The 19,430-nt window shown below is 39.4% G+C and overlaps 2 long non-coding RNA genes across 2 annotated transcripts; one reads left to right on the forward strand and one right to left on the reverse strand.

Annotated features, from left to right (window-relative positions):
• Nucleotides 1-7,860: 7,860 nt before the first annotated feature.
• On the forward strand, nucleotides 7,861-8,835 carry LOC131683372 (uncharacterized). The gene is made up of 2 exons (XR_009304517.1): nucleotides 7,861-8,195; nucleotides 8,265-8,835. It is a non-coding gene; the product is annotated as an uncharacterized LOC131683372 (long non-coding RNA).
• Nucleotides 8,836-11,235: 2,400 nt separating this feature from the next.
• On the reverse strand, nucleotides 11,236-13,504 carry LOC131683371 (uncharacterized). Its single transcript, XR_009304516.1, has 3 exons — nucleotides 13,270-13,504; nucleotides 12,880-13,219; nucleotides 11,236-12,785 (listed from the first exon to the last, which is right to left on the reverse strand). It is a non-coding gene; the product is annotated as an uncharacterized LOC131683371 (long non-coding RNA).
• Between the last annotated feature and the right edge of the window lie 5,926 nt (nucleotides 13,505-19,430).

Consider the following 19,430-nt stretch of genomic DNA (forward strand, 5'->3'; position numbering starts at 1 on the left):
ATGTGAATTAATTAGAATTCGAGCAAAGATGATCTGAAATTTTATTGATTTGCTCGGATTTGTCGAAAAATATTTGAAAGCTCTTGGAATGAACTCGAATTAATAGGAAATTGATTGGAATGACCCAAAATTATTCGAACCAAGCAAAATTCGTGCAGAATTGAGACAAATATAACAATCATTCAGAAGTGACGTTCCCCTCGCGGACGAATCAGTTTCATTAAGCCAAAGATAAATCGCCTATGCCAAGGTTGTTTTGAAGAGGTTCGAGCGCTCGAAATCATCGTTGATTCTGAGCTGCTTGAGTGATGATTTTGATGAAGACGAGGAATCGCCTATAGTTACGCCATCGCAGGGGTCATTTTATACGATAGACACCGCGGATGCACCACCGAAGGTTGAAGAGAAGAAACGGCTTCCGCCCCGATAATGAGCGGTATTTCAGCAATAGTTAATAGCCCGATCAAGGATCCTGGCCTAGGTAAAATTGATCCACCGAAACCGGTGGAAAATGTAAAAACGATAGAGCAACCGAAGTAAACCACGGGATTTGCTTTCGGAAGTACAACTGCCACCGTCAGTTCGGCTCCGGTTACAGCACATCAATCCGATACATAATTTGCGTTTGGGACGCCCACTTAACCGGTTACTGCTAAAATCAAATCATCGGAAATACCACGTATCGTTTTCCTGTGCTTGGATTTCGGTACATACGGAATCGGACGGCGTTTATCGCCGATACCATTTTATCGGAAAATAATGCGATTCGAGGTATTAATCACACGCCTACATCAAAAAATTATATAATTTGCAACTAATATTTTAAAAAGCCTGACGCTAATAAAAATTTTGAATCAAAAAAATATTGTTTTTGTTTTTATTTGAAAAAAAGAAAACCCAAACGAAAATAATGAGCACGACGATCGCCCGATTTTCTATAGTTCTACATCGGGCTCACGTCGGTCCGATTACGTCGATGCGTTTGGTATATTTGAAGGTTGACGCGGTTTATGCAAATGGTGCAAAATTGCAGGATATAAACCCGATATCCTGCTCTGATCGGCCCGTTATCGGGCTTAGTCGGCCCGATCATCGGCCTGATAATCGGGCCGATTGAGCTCTACAAAATTTACTGGGTACGCTCTGACTTTATAAACGCAAGACATCCCTGATTGTCCTCGTTCATGACGGTTGGATCTTTCTGTTCTTTACCAAAATCACGAAAAAGCTGCCTCAACCAAACGATCTCTTGGCAAGCTTCGCTGAGTGCCACGTACTCTGCCTCCATGAACGAGAGCGTGACGGACGTCTGGCGGCGACTAGCCCAGGAAATCACTCCACCTCCGAACAAAAACACAAACCCGGATGTTGATTTTCGGCTAACAACATCTGCCCAGTCAGAGTCTGAGTATCCAATTAGCATCTTATCTGGTTCTCCTCCTAGTTGCAGACTGTAGTCAGTTGTTGCCTTCAGGTAACTCGTTTCGCAGCGGTCCAATCTGCTTCACCCGGAGCGCTGAATTTGCATCCGAGAATTGCAGTACATGCAGCTATATCAGGTCTAGCGGTAACGGCAAGATATTATAGCCCTCCAACAAGGCTCCGATACATTGTAGGGTCTTCGAAGGGGGCACTTGAATCTGTTGTACTCAGGTATCCTGGGTCCATGGGTGACTTCGTCGTTTTAGCTTGTTCCATCCCATTCTTCGCTATTAACTTTTCGATGTAACTCTTCAATCGGACAGTGTAGGTCCCATTTTTTCGCTGCACGTCCATTCCGAGGAAGTGTCGCACTTCTCCAAGGCAAGTGAGTTCGAACTCCTCCTGCAGAGAATCGAAAATCCTTTTCACTTCCATGATTTCCAGTGGTCCCAACTAGTTTACCGTACAGGCATGGGTCGGCTCTCGATGACTTGAATCCTAAATGGATAAGGACTTCATCAAACTTTTTGTACCAGCAGCGAGCAGATTGTCGCAAACCATAAATACTGCGCTTGAGCAGGCAAACATACTCCTCCTTACCGGCTATTGCACACACTTAACTATATAATGCGGGCTCGGCGAAAAAAAAGCCGGGCTATCTCAGTAAAAGAAGTTTTTGCCGTAATATCGTTAAAAAATCAATTCACCGGGACTCGGAACAATTATTTACTGAAATATTTTCTAATATGTGTGTATAACAACCTTCGGTAAACATTTTTACCGTAAATATCAGTAAAATGACAAATACACGAACTCGGTAAAAAGAAACACCATGTATCGGCATTTTGATATAGTATTGCCGAAATTTCGGAAAACGTAATGTTAAATGATTTCCAAGCACATGTCGGCGTTTAAAGGTTAGTGTTAAAAGAGATAAGCATGGAGGACATTTTGCGTCTTGTTGAGTTGGAGGAAGAATCAGTAGTAATAAGGCTTACTAATATCTTGAGTAAGTGAATTTTATTTAAAAGCAATTAATTTCAGAACATTAGAGAAGTGCAGCATGAAATTATATGTTTTCTCTGCAAGCAACAAGTGATCGGATATGTTGATGGTTTGCAGCGCCATATCAATCGCCATTTACAGGCGAATCATTTCCATTCAAACATTTTATATGACTGTACATACCCGAAGTGCAAATTAAGCTACTCGCACTTCACTTTCCTAAAACGGCATATTATTCAAGTGCATCCACCCAATTCTCAAAATTTTATAAAACAAATTACTACCGCTAATTCTATTCAACCAACGAAAAAAGCGAGGTTAGGTCAGTTCAAAACCAATCCGGAAGCATTGCCGGACGAAATGCTGAATTTTTCGCAGCAAGCAAATGAGTCAGACTAAGATCAGGTGGAAGTCAATATTGGGATCACGAGACAAGAGATCCGGAAAGTGGCTTCTCTAGGTATTTGCCGATTTGTCGCCGATGTATCTCTTCCTCAAACTAAAATTTCCCGTTAGCCAGCAACTTGCCCTTTTTGACTGGGTTAGACAAATTTTCTGGCGGCTGGTTGTTTTTTGCGTTTTTCAAACATGGTGGTTCATGTTTGGCTTAAGTTTAAAATTGTTTTTTTTTAAAACAATTGGCGTGTTCTCGCTTGTATTTTGTTTGTCTAGTGCACATAATTTAGCCAACGAATGTGGGAAATTGTGTAATCGTGTGTAAGTAATGAAAGTCAAATTGTGGTAAGTTTTGGTGTCGGTGTTGTTTGTTTGTTGATGCACAATAATAGTCATTAAATAGAAAGTTTATTGAGATGTATAACTGGTTTTATTTATCCGAAAAGCTTTTAAGGTAATAAGTTCATACAGCGAATCGTTGAAGTTTAAATTTCTCTGAAATTCATTGGTGACTGACACCGGGTTATTTTTCGGCTGCTATATGTGCGTTTTGTTTAGTTCTTTTCAGTTCGGAAGCAAAGCAATATGTGGGGGTAGAAAAATCCTGGTTCCGACTATCAACCGCAATATATGCACATATGAGCGTACACGGAGAAAAAATAACTAAATTCAAAGGTAAATTAGTGTAGAAAACTTCAAATTGCTGTAAATTCCAGTTTATTCTAATGCTAATATTATAAAAAAAAAACAGTTGAAACAAATTTCAAAACGTACCATGTTCCGATTAAATATAAATCTAGCAGATAACTTAAGCTACCAGTACACTGTTTGTAATAACGTCAAATATTTCACATCTTTCGTGAAATAAATTTGAACTGCTGTGTACTGAATCTTCAAATATTTGATCAAACACAGTTTGCCAAATTTTTCATTCGTGTTTGTCAAACAGTGTACTGACCAGTTTATCAAAACTTCAAACAGCGTAACGCTGCAGTTTGTCAAACTTGTCGATGGAGAAGTTTGTCAAACTTGTTGATTGGAAAGTTTGACAAATGTGCTTTGCTCATTCAGGATAGCAAAATACGCCGTACGCGAAACTGATTTGTTTTGACAGAATTTGATTGATTGTTTTATTTACGTGACTTTAAATAATTCATTCGCCACGTTAAAAAAAAATCGACGCTATTTTGATACTCTTGGTATTTGTCTTTCCAGGAAAATCATGCCTCAAATAAATCGGAAAGGTACAAACTATTTGAATTCAGTTGTTTGATACATGCTGAAATGTAAGCAAATGCCATTTCTTTGGAATCCTTTCCGATAGTTCACCAAGAATCAGCTACTCTTGAAAAGCATACAGCAGTTGAGTATACTGTCAGTCTTGCGTGGTATTATTGTCGAATGTATCTAGTTCAATTCTACATCCTGGTCGGACCGTAGCCTGTGTTGACTATTGTTATTTTATCATAAAGTACTGAATGAGCTCATGCCCAGTTAAACTCATTCCGGAACCGGTTCGGATTTCTGAATGGAGTCATTATGGATTCCAAATCAAATGCAACAACCGATTCCGACTCAGAATCGGTTGTTGCATTTGATTTGGAATCCATAATGACTCCATTCAGGATTCCAAATCAAATTCCGAATGGTTTGACCGGGTGGAAGTCGAGAGGATGAAGAGTCTGTCGATAGCGATTCCATCGATCCCATCAAACGGAACCTGCGTCTGACGCTGGATATTTACGCTACTAATGTTGGTGCGCCAAATACTACCCAATAAACGCGTACACTATCCTCACCACTTGCCAAAAACATGCTCAGGAAAAATTTCTCAAGTTGCCCGGTGTTGTGCTTGGTAGCTTTAACAATTTGGGAACGAGAAAGTTATTTTAGCTTCGGCAAATCTCCTCTCCTTCGTCCGTCTCCAGATCTCTCAAAACCTCTATCGAACCGTTTGTGTTTGTTTTTGTTGCTCATGTGGTACACCCCGCTTTGCTGATGCTTGAATGTTTGGCTGCATATTTTACACGAGTACATCTTTTCCTTCACGTCGGTATTAGAAGCCTTGCATTTGGCCACATATGTGTTATACTTTTTACCACAATCGCGACAATCGAACAGTTTCCCGGTGGCATGCAACTTCTCGTGCAGCCGGAAACTTTTTGCCGATCGGTAGACCTTGCTACATACTCGACATTTGTGCTCGGGCAGCATGTCGACTTCGCGTCCTATACCATTATCTGGTTGTGTTGGGTTCGCAGGTGCACCGTCAGATTGTAGAATTCGCGTCATCGAAGGTACGGTGTCGCCATCTACAAAAGTTGTGCCTATGGGTGATGCAAATGTAAACAAATGATGTTAATTTTTCGTCAGTTTTCAAATGGACCATTTTCAAAATTTCAAGAATATTGAGTTAATTAAATAAGTGAAAGGGATTAAATAGACTTCCGCTAAACATTTCTGCTAAGCCACCAAACCATTGTCAAAGCTTTTTCGCAGAAAATATGGAATAAGAATTTCACGTTTTAGCATAGGTTTTCCTTTTGGTTAATTGCAAATTGTGATTTTAATATACAAATATATTGAAACGTAATTTTAATGGTATGGGCCAATAGAGCATCAGCCCAATAAAGCATAACGTATATAGTTTGGTAGTTTTTTGAAAGAAAACGTGAAAAAAAGTTCTTATAAACTGGTCGAATTTCACTGAAAGTATAACTATCAAGAACACTCGTTATTCTGAACAGAAGTATGGAAATTCGGAATCCACCGAATTTTGACCGGTGTGTATTGCTTCTTATGACAAGCGGAAACATCTGCCCAGCCAAAAACTACCTTGATAGCGTCCAACTGCTCAAAACCCACCCGTATTTCTTTAAAGCAAACTATATGCAAGTATATAGTCCTAAAATCTTATTCGCCATTACTGTGATATCCTCTTCGTGGTTAAAGACATCCGTCTGCGTGGTTGAAAACTGCAGATAACCTGCACATCAGTATATTTTTCATTTTGCTCCATATACATTGATAGCTCCTGGCGGTATAAATATGGCCAACGAAAAATACACATTTCTCCATAACAAACTAATTGTATTGAGAGAAATTTTTACCATAAGTTGTATACATATTGCTTTTCAATCTGTAAATAAAATTTTTTCGCGAAAAGGGTATTTTTCAATTTTTTTTATCATTTTGAAAACTTATTTGTTTTTTGCTTCACAAAAATGCGTTATGTTGAGGACACAAAATAAATATGTTCTACGACTTCTTTTACTCGTTTCATTACCAAATTAGCTCGTTTGATGATTTTTGTTTTGATTGGTGCTAAAAATTTCATGTATTTATGAAAAAACCGTTGAAAATGGCACGTTTAAAATTATTCATTTTCCATCATCCATTTGTTTACATGAACTTCACGCACACAAGCTGTCAAACTCAGCTTCGTAGTCGCGAATTGAGTGAACACTCGGGCGCAGAATTCGCACACGTGCGGAGTTTTCCCGGGTGTGCAACCTGACGTGTATCTTCAGCGTTATCGATTGAGTGAATGTTTTCGAACAGTGGGGACACATTTGAACGGCTTTTCACCTGTAACAAGTAAACAGTATATAATTGGAATTTACAGAAAAGAAAGTAAAACCATAACCTACTCGTGTGCCATCCAATGTGCGTCGTCATCAGGTACTTGCCCGCAACTGTGCCCGCAAACTCTTTATTACAATATGGACATCGGTTCCGAATGGGTAATGAACGATCCTTCTTTAGCGGCAAACCATCAGATCCCTTTTCTCCCTTCGAACTATTTTGTTTCATCTTGCGATCCGGATCCATAAATCGACGAAAACGCTCTGCAAATGACCCATTTCAACTTTTTCTTCTCCCAACCCCCTAATAACGTAAATCTTCCCGTTCTCTCCCTTGATGCGCATTTCGGTTTTTGGTTCCAAAGGAAAATGTTTAATTCATCAGCATCTTCCACTGCGTTTTCGATATCTGATCGCTCATCGTCCGCGCCCTCGTGTACTAACTCTGGATCCACTTTGATGTCAACTTCTTCCGCGCTAGGTCGAATCTAAAAGCAGCTTTCGGAAATAATTAGCTGCTGTATGAGGGTTCGGCGGCGTTTGTAACATGTAATGTAGTTAAATTGCACTAGCGAGGCAATGGAGAAATTTGGCATCGTCAGGGTGCACCTGATTTGTTCCTTTCGTTCCATACCGTGTTTATCGCCGTTTTGTATGTCCAATTCCATACCGTGTTCATCGCCGTTTTGTATGTCCAACAATACAAGTGGATTAAATATTTTTCAAATTCCCGTTCTAATCATTTTTTGTCCAATTGAAGTCTGCCTAAACACACACTAATTGTGGTTTTTTTCCTCCAGCTGACTTATATAAAACTCAGCCAATTTAAACGTTCGAAATAGCTCGTCTGAAGTATTTATAAAGGTGTTGAAATGATCTGTGTCGCTGTAAAACTTATTCAGGAGACGTATTGTGTAGATATCTGACGTTTGAAATACGCACACCAAGATCTCGCAATTTTATACTACCGCCCTCCCCTTAAGCCCAGGAGTGGTTTGTTTTCCTCCCAATCCAAACGTCAAAACGGCACAGTACCAACGCAGCAGGATAAGTCTATACCGGTTGGTCAGGTTCCATCATAAAAAAAATCCGACCGAAAAGCTGTTTTCGATTTGTTTTCCTCCACCTGTGGCTGGTGGAAGAAAGCAAATCGTTGATCACACAAATGCAGTTACAGATTGCCAAGTATAGCTAAGTATGCACCTCTTGCGAAATGAAATTTCCTATACAAAACCTATGCATAAAAAACGCCGCGAAATGCTTGCGAAAAAAATTTCATTTTGTTTTCGTAAGCGGTACGCACCTCTCGCGAAAACGATAACGAAAATTGCAGTTAGCCGAGACACGGTTCGACAAACGATAAGTTTCTTATTACTTCCGCGAGATAGCGCAGCTTTCTATGCGCTGTCACCAAGGCAAGATTTTTCCTTGCGAAATATTGGACAGCGATATTAGGTTTGTTCCAGTACCAGGAGAAACTGGAAGTACTCCGGAGCAAACAGGGAGAAAATCGTTCCTGTATTATCTTCTTTTCTTTTTCTTCTTCTGGTAGCAAATCGGAGTGAAAAGGAGCAAGAATTTTTTGCTCCGGAGCAACAGGGAGTGACTTCCGTGTACTGGAACAAACCTATTATTCCGCTCAGAGGCTCGCGAAATTTTGACAGATTCCGATAAAAAAATATTAAAAAACTCAGTCATGTTTTTTTTCTATTATTTTGTTCATCGCAATTTGTCAAAATTTTTTGGTCGTGAATTTTATTTTATGATGCAATATTTGATAATCGAATGGTAAGTTTTAAAATATGATCGGAATTTTTAACTCAAAATAATTAATCAATATGTAATGATTATTTGCAGCACGCTCGAACAAACGCAGATTCAGTCGCAACGGTGAAAAGTTATACGATAGGTGAATAAGTTGAAAGAATGGTGAAAACTCATGCAAACTTTCAAAATCACTAGAGCAGTCTTTTTCATCAGCACCATCCATCGATCTACCATAGATTAGTGTCGTTGCGAAAAAGTGTAAAGTTCCGTTGTCCCAAATCACCCGATAACTTTCTTTCGGAAGCCAAATTGCCAGTTTGGATTTCTAGCTTATGCATCGAGGCGTGCTGTATGACGGGACGGAATATTCTAAATTCAATATCCAGTAGTAGCAAACAGGCATTAACAATATGGTTTCGATAGTCATGGGCATTCTGGAGCTATCTCGCAAAGTGGGTTTCGTCACCGGCTACGAATCGATTACTATGGAAAACGCCCACACTGGAAGGCAAAATGCATTTCTCGCTGCGGTCAGGCCATGCACCGTTTGGGCTCCCTCCAGAAAAAAATCAAATCACTGCACCGGAAACTGTCGGAAGTGTTTACTTGTTCAAAACCGACAGCTAAAGTTTTCAGAAATTATATTTTTGTGATAGTTTGACTGAACATCTTTTTTTCTCAAGAGCAAACCCAAGCATGCTAATTATATGGTGGATGTATATGTGTAGTTACGTGGAGCATGCCAACTAGGATCGATTACGGATCCAAGACAATCTCGGTACATATACGTCTGAAGAAACACAAGATGTTTTATACTATTGTCACTTCCGATGTGGCAGTTTTCATGTCGCCACGCATGTTATGCCCAACTGGCTCATGATTTTCGCATCATTGACATAAATAAATAAATAGTGTCGATATCATTTCGTACTTCAGATAGTGCGATACTATTGGAGATTTTGTAAGCGAATATACTTCCCGCAATCTTTCATTGTGGGTATTTAAACCGACGGGAGATCGAGAACTTGGCACGGAAGAAAATATATAACAGGTTGGGTATGGTTTTATTTCGGCAACGAAGATTTTCGTGTCTGTAATTGAAAATACGAATCTCAAAGCGATCGTCTGACGGCCCGGGAACGCTGGCGTTTGCAGCGAGCGACAAGCTGACTTAGGCTCATGGAAAGTACTGATACAAATAGTAATTTTGATGTTTGTTCCTAATTGATCAACTCGCTTAGGTGATGGATGGTGTGAATCCTGCTAGGCTATGAGACTATAGTTCAGGACAGGAGTGCATTTGATTACCATAAGGATAGCTAATTTCTCGGTGTTTTTAGACTGGTTAGCTCGGTCAATATTTCTGACTCATGGAAATGTCACGTTCTCGGGTCGGTGTGATCTGTGCGATTGGAATAAGATAGATTGATATTTCGTTCATCTTTGATATATTTATTATTTCTAATATACTTTATGGAAAAAGTCTAAAACGACAGGATCCTTGGATGTTTTGTTGAACATGGTTGATGATCACATTATTACCCAATGCATAACGCCTCGATAGTGGTATATCGAGGAGACAAAAAGGGGTTATTGGCTTTTTTATGGTTTGTATTTTTTCATACTCAGCACCAGTCCAAACTAATGGTCAGCCAACAGCGTGTGCACACTGGCGTGGCCGACTAGCGGGTCGGCATAGATTGACTTTAGCTGTGGGCCGTGTTTGCAAAAATTGTTCCACAGTTTAATGGCAGTCTTGGTGGCCAGGGCTCGCAGTGGAGGTCATTGTGTTTCGATTTATCGCTCGACTTCGTCATCGGGCACAGGTTAATTAAATAGATGTGGGTAGAAGCTTGTTAGTGGTTGTGATGTAGTAATTGTGGTTTTTAGTACGTGTGTGCAATTGTTGTTTGCTAGTCGTATGTCTGAATGTGTATGTTTGGCTGAGTGTTTGTGGCGGCTGGGTCAGGGAGTGAATGCAGAGATGGTGTGCGTGATTGATTGGTTTGTGGCCCTTCCTTGGATTGGTTGGACACTTTACTGGTGTTCGTAATTCGTATATTCGACTCGGCTCATTTGGGAGGATCGGATTGGATAGGTTAAGGTGCGATTAATTTGCCGATGGACATAAATCATCCATTCCCGGTCAGCGTAGCATGAAGGGATTCTAACAGAATGTAGTTTGCGTTGGTGGTAGGAAGATATTTGCTGGCGTTTGGACGAGCTCAGGCGGTCTGATTGCATGCAACATGTATTATTTTCTTCTACTTCATTCATTTGTCTAGTTCTGCTTTTCCACTACTCATGTATCACGAACACGCCCTTTATTTATGCATTATACATACTTTTATATCTGCGTTTCGTTTCTTCTGCTGTATATTGTATGCATTGGATATATTCGGTCTATCTACTAATTGAATGCTTATTACAAGTTTATGCTAGAAAATGCATAAAAATCACAGCAGTATAAAAGAGACGGGAATAGAAAGTATGCTAACTCTGCATATTTTTGTTTTTCAGTGAACGGTATCGGTCAATTGATACGCTTCTACTTAATCTTTTTGCATCGTTTTTTCTTTATTCGACATGTTATTTTCCTTTTTGTTGCTACATCTTGGATTAGATTCATGCTAGCACTCACTAACACAATCAATTGTATATTTTCTCATATACACTCACAATTTCTCTCATTCCGAACGTACGAACGCACATGGTCTTCGCGACGGCATGGGCGCGAACATGCAGTTGCGGTCCTCCACACATGCTTATGCCCGTGATCTCGTCAACAGATACACCCTGGAAATTGAATGAAGGTTTTAGCGCTTATAAATTTCCAACAAGGTCTCAAGCACTAGTCCACTGCGATCATGAATGGGTCACTAGAAAACACCGAAAAAAGATATGTCCTCAAGCATGAATCGAACCTGTAATCACCCAACTAGGAACTGGGAGATCGCAAGTTCGATTCCTGCTTGAGGACATCTTTTCTCGGTGTTTCTAATAAAAAGGTGAATTTTCACCGTTTCTCTATTCTCTCCGTTCCGGTCATTCTCTGTCCCTGTCTCTATTTATTTATTCATTTATTGATCTGTTTATATTTATAGGTTTATTCATTCTAATCTATTTTTCATTTATTAATTAAAAACTTATTTATTTATTTGTTTATTTATTTAATTATACCCATCTATTTGTTCGTATGTTTAATTATTTTAGATATTTTATTATTTATTTATTTGGTCATTTTCAGTTTATGTATCAATTAAATATCGCCAAAAGTTGGAAAGTTGAAATCTAAATTAATTTTTTTTTCATCTGCTACACTTTCTGCAATTATTTTGAACACGCTCGCTAAGCTGTCCTCCCTAATAAAAATATTATACGCCAATTTTAACCCATATAGTCCAGCTATTCCACATATTGTTTGGATGACCCTGAACAGGTCGTTAGGCTCTTGAATGATAAGATGGTTATCAGGGCTGTCCCACTCCGAATCCATCCATGCGCCGCATGCTTTTGAAAATTTTAAATTATTAAGGTTGGACAGAGAATGGTCAAAAATTGAAAACGAAAAAAACAGTTTTTTCCACACCGTGTGTTAGATCTTCATAAAAATCAATCAGCTTATGTAGAATGTTGTTACAGTACTGCGTTTTCGATTTTTGCGCATTCTCTGTTCAACCTTAATCTTCTGGATCACCTCAATATTACAACAAATGAGATAAGTACACTAACATCCCGGCTTGCTTAACGGACTGATTCGCGAGTTTTTTTTACAGATCCTCACATTGATCCCAGTAGCGAGTTTGTTCGTGCATTCTCTCAATCCACGAAGTTCCCTTGCCAACCTAAAATAAATGATCTGCACGATTGAAAACTTATCGGCATACAATATGCCATAGGTGTGAAGAAAATGGCGATTTATTTTCAATCTGTCTAAAAAATGATAAGCAAACCTCCAGTGTTCAGAGAAATCACATGACAGTAATTTCTCAACCGAGATCTCAACGAAAATCGTTCAGTATTTTTTAGTAATATTGCTTTTTAGTTTTAGTATGAACCAGAATACTAAGCATTACCTCTGTGTCATAACATTTCAATGTCAGTGTGCGTCATGAGATTCCGGACGTTATGACGCAGTATTTCAGATACTGTAACAAGAATAAACTCGGACTGACGGACTTAGACAAATTTGTCGGATCTTATGACGCATTTATTATTAATTTCATTCCTGTTATTGCAAAAGTATGACCAATACAAAGGAATGGACAAGCCTTACACTCATTTTTCCAAATAGTTTTGGTAGCGAGAATCAATTGAATTGAAAGACCTAAAATAAATAGAAAGTAGTGTAGACTAATACTGACAGTCGGTATTGAAAGAACTTGTTTATAGCTAAAGGTGCTTCACGCTTTTAGCGCCGCCCCCGATAACTATACTTGGTGCGATTTGGAACCAAAGTTCGCAATATATGTTCAGGTTAATCTTGACGAGTGCGTGGATGACTTTGTAGAGTGTGATTACAGTGGCTTAGTTGATGTCGGCGGTAGCGTCAGCTTGAAGAAATACACTTACAAAAAAACAAGGCGCACGGGTATCGATTTTGTAGGTGATCTGAAATTTGAAAATTAGCTTAGTATTCATGAAGCTTCAAATCTTGTTAGATACATTTTATCATGCGACAAAATCGGTAAATCTTTTCGCATACCTTACGGTTGTTCTGGGCTCTGCAGTCTTTTTTAATATTAGCTGCTAGTAAGCGTTGACGCTAAACGTAGCTGCTTTTGGTTGAATTGAACCTTGAAAGGGATCGTTTTATTTATTGTGATCGATCCCTTCGGTGCTCCGCAGAATTGAATAGTCTTGTTAACTTGAAGATGACTTGGTTGTAACCAACAACTACAACCACCTAACGAGACTTTCTTGTAGAAGTTTAAATTGTGCTACTCAACAACCTTCTCACTGGTATAAGTGCTTCCGTATTCGGACCGCTGTACCACATGAACATTGGCGGAAGCTGTTTTTCCATAGAAATCTGCACCTATCATCTGGAAAATACCCGTTAGGAGTGGAATGAAAACGCTATTGGTTACCATACTTGCACTTCATACTGAGAGGTAGTCACTTTTCACTGGACTTTTAGGGTCTACACAAATTGTCTAGTTGTATAATTTACACCTCGGCTCAAAAAATTAGAGTAAAAAACATTACATTATGAAAATATATTTTGCTTTTTGGAAATGATCAATAATTTTATTTTCAGCAAAAATATAAACAAATAACAGCTGATCTCTTTTCAACAGTCAGAAGCGACATCTGATGGCAAACGCACTGAAACTTGGTTGTCAAGTTTTCGTGAACAAATGTCAAAATTCCATGCGGAATAAGGAGAATTTTTCCGCAAGCTCATTTCGCAAGAGGTGCATACTAAGCTTATTCTATATAATCATGTATGAACAGCATGCTTTGATCGAACAGCGCTTTCAAATTAATTTTTCTTCTACTCGACCTGTCAACACGAAGGGTAGACAAATTTGATTGCGTGGTGAGTCATAAAATTATTACCCTTTTGTATGGGACCTTGGCGTATTTAATTTGTATTTGATCACACTCTGCATAATCACGAACAAAGGAGTGTGATATAGTTGCTTCGACCATTCATAAAAATAAAACAAATTTTCTGGAAAATCATTTGGCATCCCTGCGCTAATACAAATATTTCAAATGTTTGCACTCTTGAAAATTCATGAAGTTCAAACAGCACAAAATTTTTTCGCATGGCGATTTGTTTGACATATACGCCGGTTTGACTATATTTGACAAACAGTGTACTGATCCATCAAACTTGTTTTATTATGTTTGTCAAACAATATTAGGCGTAACGTCCGGTAATGCATCAATGCAAATATTTGATGAAAAAAGTTTGTTAAACAGTTGATCTCGTGTACTGGCCTTGTCAAATTTGTTTGTCAAACACGTTTATTTGATCAAATTTTGCTTAATAAAATATTTTACGTTATGACAAACAGTGTACTGGTAGCTTAAATTGATGCGTTACCGGACGTTACGCCTAATTTTTGTCAAATATAGTCAAACCGGCGTATACGTCAAACAAATCGCCATGCGAAAAAAAAATTGTGCTGTTTGAACTTCATGAATTTTCAAGAGTGCAAACACATGAAATATTTGTGTTAGCGCAGGGATGCCAAATGATTTTCCAGAAAATTTGCTCTATTTTTATGAATGGTCGAAGCAACTATATCGCACTCCTTTGTTCGTGATTATGCAGAGTGTGATCAAATACAAATTAAATACACCAAGGTCCCATACAAAAGAGTAATCATTTTATGACTCACCACCCAATCAAATTTGTCTACCCTTCGTGTTGACAGGTCGAATTGTAGAAGGAAAATTAATTTAGAAGCGCTGTTCGGTCAAAGCATGCTGTTCATATATGATTGAAATTTTCCTTTCATTTGTTTTCATTTTATAGAGTACTTGGCAATCTGTAACTGCATTTGTGTGTTCAACGATTTGTTTTCTTCCACCAGTCACAGGTGGAGGAAAACAAATCGAAAATAGCTTTTCGGTCGGATTTTTTTATGATGGAACCTGACCAACCGGTATAGACCTGGGACGGGACGTGTAAAGTGAAGAAAAGTAACTGTCACCGCGAACCGGCAATGGCCTATCATTGCCAACCGGACCTTTTTTGACGATTTTCATTTTCTTGGAATGGACAATTGAGTTCTACAAGATGACGACACGAATGAACTCATGGTGAATAAAGTTCATGTTTGACAATTCTCGGTGGTTTGTTTACCTTGTCAGTTGCGTGAGTGCGAGTGCAACGGGTGCTCATCTATTACATTCGAACTCACGTAACTTCCATGTAAACAAACCACCGAGAATTGTCAAACGAAGTTCATCCGGCTCATTTTGTGGGGTTACGTCGGTTGGTGTAAAACCTAATGCCTGGGTAGTATCGTAATATCCTGGCTGTATACAAGGTGTATTTAAAAAACATAAGGTTTGTTCCAGTACCAGGAGAAATTGGAAGTACTCCGGAGCAAACAGGGAGAAAATCGTTCCTGTACTATCTTCTTCTCTTTTTTCTTCTTCTGGTGGCAAACCGGAGTGAAAAGGAGCAAGAATTTTTTGCTCCGGAGCAACAGGGAGTAACTTCCATGTACTGGAACAAACCTATATTTTACGTGTTGCTTAGATGCATGTAGATGCACACAAACAAATATGCAAAATTCACCAAAGGCACGTGCAATTTAATTATTCTACTCAACAGTTATGGTTATTGTTGTTTTACACAGTTTAGACAACTACAAATATGTTTGTATTTGGTTCAGACAAATGATAACATAGTTCATGTCATGTTCGAGCTCTTTTATTTTCGGCACAAAGCAATACCTCATCGGCAGAAACCTATGCCGCATCGGCACAACACTATCATCAGCATTTGCTTGAAATTATTTTGTAAGCGGATTTTTCCCTGCAAAATAACATCAATATCGGGAGGGAAAAAGAAGACCGTCTTCGCATGTCCCGTCCCAGGTATAGACTTATCCAGCTGCGTTTGTACTGTGCCGTTTTGACGTTTGGATTGGGAGGAAAACAAACCACTCCTGGGCTTAAGGGCAGGGCGGTAGTATAAAATTGCGAGCTGTTGTGCGTATTTCAAATGTCAGATATCTATAGAGTACGTCTCCTGAATAAGTTTTACAGCGACACAGAGCATTTTAACACCATTATAAATACCTCAGGCGAGCTATTTCGAACGTTTAAATTGGCTGAGTTTTATGTATGTCAGCTGGAGGAAAACAAAACCCCAATTAGTGTGTGTGAAAGGAATTGTATAGAACTCTACAGCGACAAGGTCTACCCCAAAAAGTGTAGGTAGACTTCAATTGGACAAAAAAATGATTAGAACGGGAATTTGAAAAATATTTAATCCTTTTGTGTTGTTGGACATACAAAACGGCGATGAACACGGTATGGATTTTAGTTGCATTTCTCGCTCACTTGTTTATGTACTTTCTCACATTTACAATTAAGTGGCCACATTCCTCCCACAGCTCCGACAGGTGTAATTTCTGCGCTGGCCTATGTAGAGCACTCTTTCGGCGTGTGCTTGCCGTTACGGAAGAACGAACAAATCAGGTGCACCCTGACGATGCCAAATTTCTCCATTTCCTCGCTAGTGCAATAACTACATTACATGTTACAAACGCCGCCGAACCCTCATACAGCAGCTAATTATTTTCGAAAGCTGCTTTCAGATTTGGCCTAGCACGGAAGAAGTTGACATCAAAGTGGATCCAGAGTTAGTACACGAGGACGCGGACGATGAGCGATCAGATATCGAAAACCCAGTGGAAGATGCTGATGAATTAAACTTTTTCCTTTGGAACCAAAAACCGAAATGCGCATCAAGGGAGAGAATGGGAAGATTTACGTTATTAGCGGGATGGGATAGGAAAAAACTGAAATGGGAGATTTGCAGAGCGTTTTCGTCGATTTATGGATCCGGATCGCAAGATGAAACAAAATAGTTCGAAGGGAGAAAAGGGATCTGCTGGTTTGCCGCTAAAGAAGGATCGTTCATTACCCATTCGGAACCGATGTACATATTGTAATAAAATGTGCGAATACTGCGACCGAGGATTCACTCAATCCTACAATCTGACGGTGCACCTGCGAACCCAACACAACCAGCTAATGGTATAGAACGCGAAGTCGACGTGCTGCCTGAGCACAAATGTCGAGTATGTAGCAAGGTCAACCGATCGGCGAAAAGTTTACGGCTGCACGAGAAGTTGCATGCCACCGGGAAAATGTTCGATTGTCGCAATTGTGGTAAAAAGTATAACACATATGTGTCCAAATGCAAGGCTTCTAATACCGACGTCAAGGAAAAGATGTGCTCGTGTAAAATCCACAGCCAAACATTCAAGCATCAGAAAAGCGGGGTGTACCACATGAGCAACAAAACCAAACACAAACGGTTCGACAGAGGTTTTGAGAGATCTGGAGACGGACGAAGGAGAGGAGATTTGCCGAAGCTAAAATAACTTTCTCGTTCCCAAATTGTTAAAGCTACCAAGCACAACACCGGGCAACTTGAGCAATTTTTCCTGAGCATGTTTTTGGCAAGTGGTGAGGATAGTGTACGCGTTTATTGGGTAGTAATTGGCGCACCAACATTAGTAGCGTAAATATCCAGCGCCAGACGCAGGTTCCGTTTGATGGGATCGAAGGAATCGCTATCGACAGACTCTTCATCCTCTAGACTTCCATGAGCTCATTCAGTACTTTATGATAAAATAACAATAGTCAACACAGGCTACGGTCCGACCAGGATGTAGAATTGAACTAGATACATTCGACAATAATACCACGCAAGACTGACAGTATACTCAACTGCTGTATGCTTTTCAAGAGTAGCTGATTCTTGGTGAACTATCGGAAAGGATCCGAAAGAAATGGCATTTGCTTACATTTCAGCATGTATCAAACAATTGAATTCAAATAGTTTGTACCTTTCCGATTTATTTGAGGCATGATTTTCCTGGAAAGACAAATACCAACAATATCAAAATAACGCCGAATTTTTTTTAACGTGGCGAATAAATTATTTAAAGTCACGTAAATAAAACAATCAATCAATCAGCCGAATTTCAAACCTTAACTTTTTTTCGTTTTGACAACAAATTCTGTCAAAACAAATCAGTTTCGCGTACGGCGTATTTTGCTATCCTGGATGAGCAAAGCACGTTTGTCAAACTTCTCCAACAACAAGTTTGACAAACTTCTCCATCGACAAGTTTGACAAACTGCAGCGTTACGCTGTTTGAAGTTTTGATAAACTGGTCAGTACACTGTTTGACAAATAGACAAATAATCTCTTTGACAAACACGAATGAAAAATTTGGCAAACTGTGTTTGATCAAATATTTGAAGAGCCAGTACACAGCAGTTCAAATTTATTTCACGAAAGATGTCAAATATGTGACGTTATTACAAACAGTGTACTGGTAGCTTATTATTCGAAATGGGGCTTTGCTGTTAAAAAAAATACATCCAGAAAAATTAATCAATTATGTTCATAATGAATCAGTGGAAACAGAAAAAACCGTCGAGGACTGCCTTCATTTCAGTTTGATTTTTTTAGTAATTTAGGTAAATTATGAATGGGGCAATAGATGTTGGTACTGTTCTTTGCCGTGTTCGAGCGTCGTCCAGTTTCCAGCATGTTCAGTTTTTTGTATGTCTGTATCCGCTGGCCTTGAAGGACCAACGAAGCGCTGTACGTAATATTAACAGTGACATCCTGGGCCTGTCTGTACAGAAATTTCCGACCAGTTTCTTTATGGTAGTACCCCTAAACGTTGGGCGTGATTTGAATCACATCAGACTGACACGACGTTTAGCTTGATGTGCTTGGGGAGGTGGTCATCATGCTCGACTATCTTGATTTCAGCATCCTGTTTAACAGGATTTTGATGTTCCAGAGAATTTTGTTGCTTCAACAGGGAAACAAAGGCAAACGTTTTCTTGTAGTGGGCAGCGATGTTCAGGCGACGTTATCGTTATGGTTGTGGAAGTTGGCACAAGAAGATTTGTATGTCTTGCACTGACCCGCTACGAGGTCTACGGTCTTGAAATCGCAGAATTTGCATTTGATTGGATTCCTCTGGATTCCTTGACGTCCAGTTATTGCGCCGTGCTACTGACAATGTACCCCCGTTGTTTGTAATCTGGGTCCAGATTTGTTGGGAGTTGTTGCGAGTTTTTGAGTCAATTTAACTGACTCGAAATCCATTCCGCTGTTAAGTCGGATCCGGCAGTGTACCACATGTTTCGGACTATCTACATCTAGGGGCAGATCACTTCTGATGCATTTTAAAAAATCAGCGAAATTAAATGCATTTCTTTCCATCAAAATTGAAATTCATAATGTGCTTTGCGTTGCGTGCAATAGACTTATCCCGCTGCGTTAGTATTGTGTCGTTTTGACGCTTAAATTGGGAGGAAAACAAATCATTTGCACTGCGAATTGGGAGGAAAACAAACCGCTTGTGGGCTTAAGGGGAGGGCGGTAGTATAAAAATGCGAGATCTCGGTGTGCGTTTTTTAAACGTCAGATATCTCAATGTATTTTGCGTTGTGTGTAAGACGTCAAAGCCCGCACAAAAACTTGTCCTACATTCAACAAAACGTCGAACAAAGTGAATCAGCGTAGGACGT

Source organism: Topomyia yanbarensis, chromosome 2, assembly GCF_030247195.1.
Source record: "Topomyia yanbarensis strain Yona2022 chromosome 2, ASM3024719v1, whole genome shotgun sequence".
NCBI classification, from domain to species: Eukaryota; Metazoa; Arthropoda; class Insecta; order Diptera; family Culicidae; genus Topomyia; species Topomyia yanbarensis.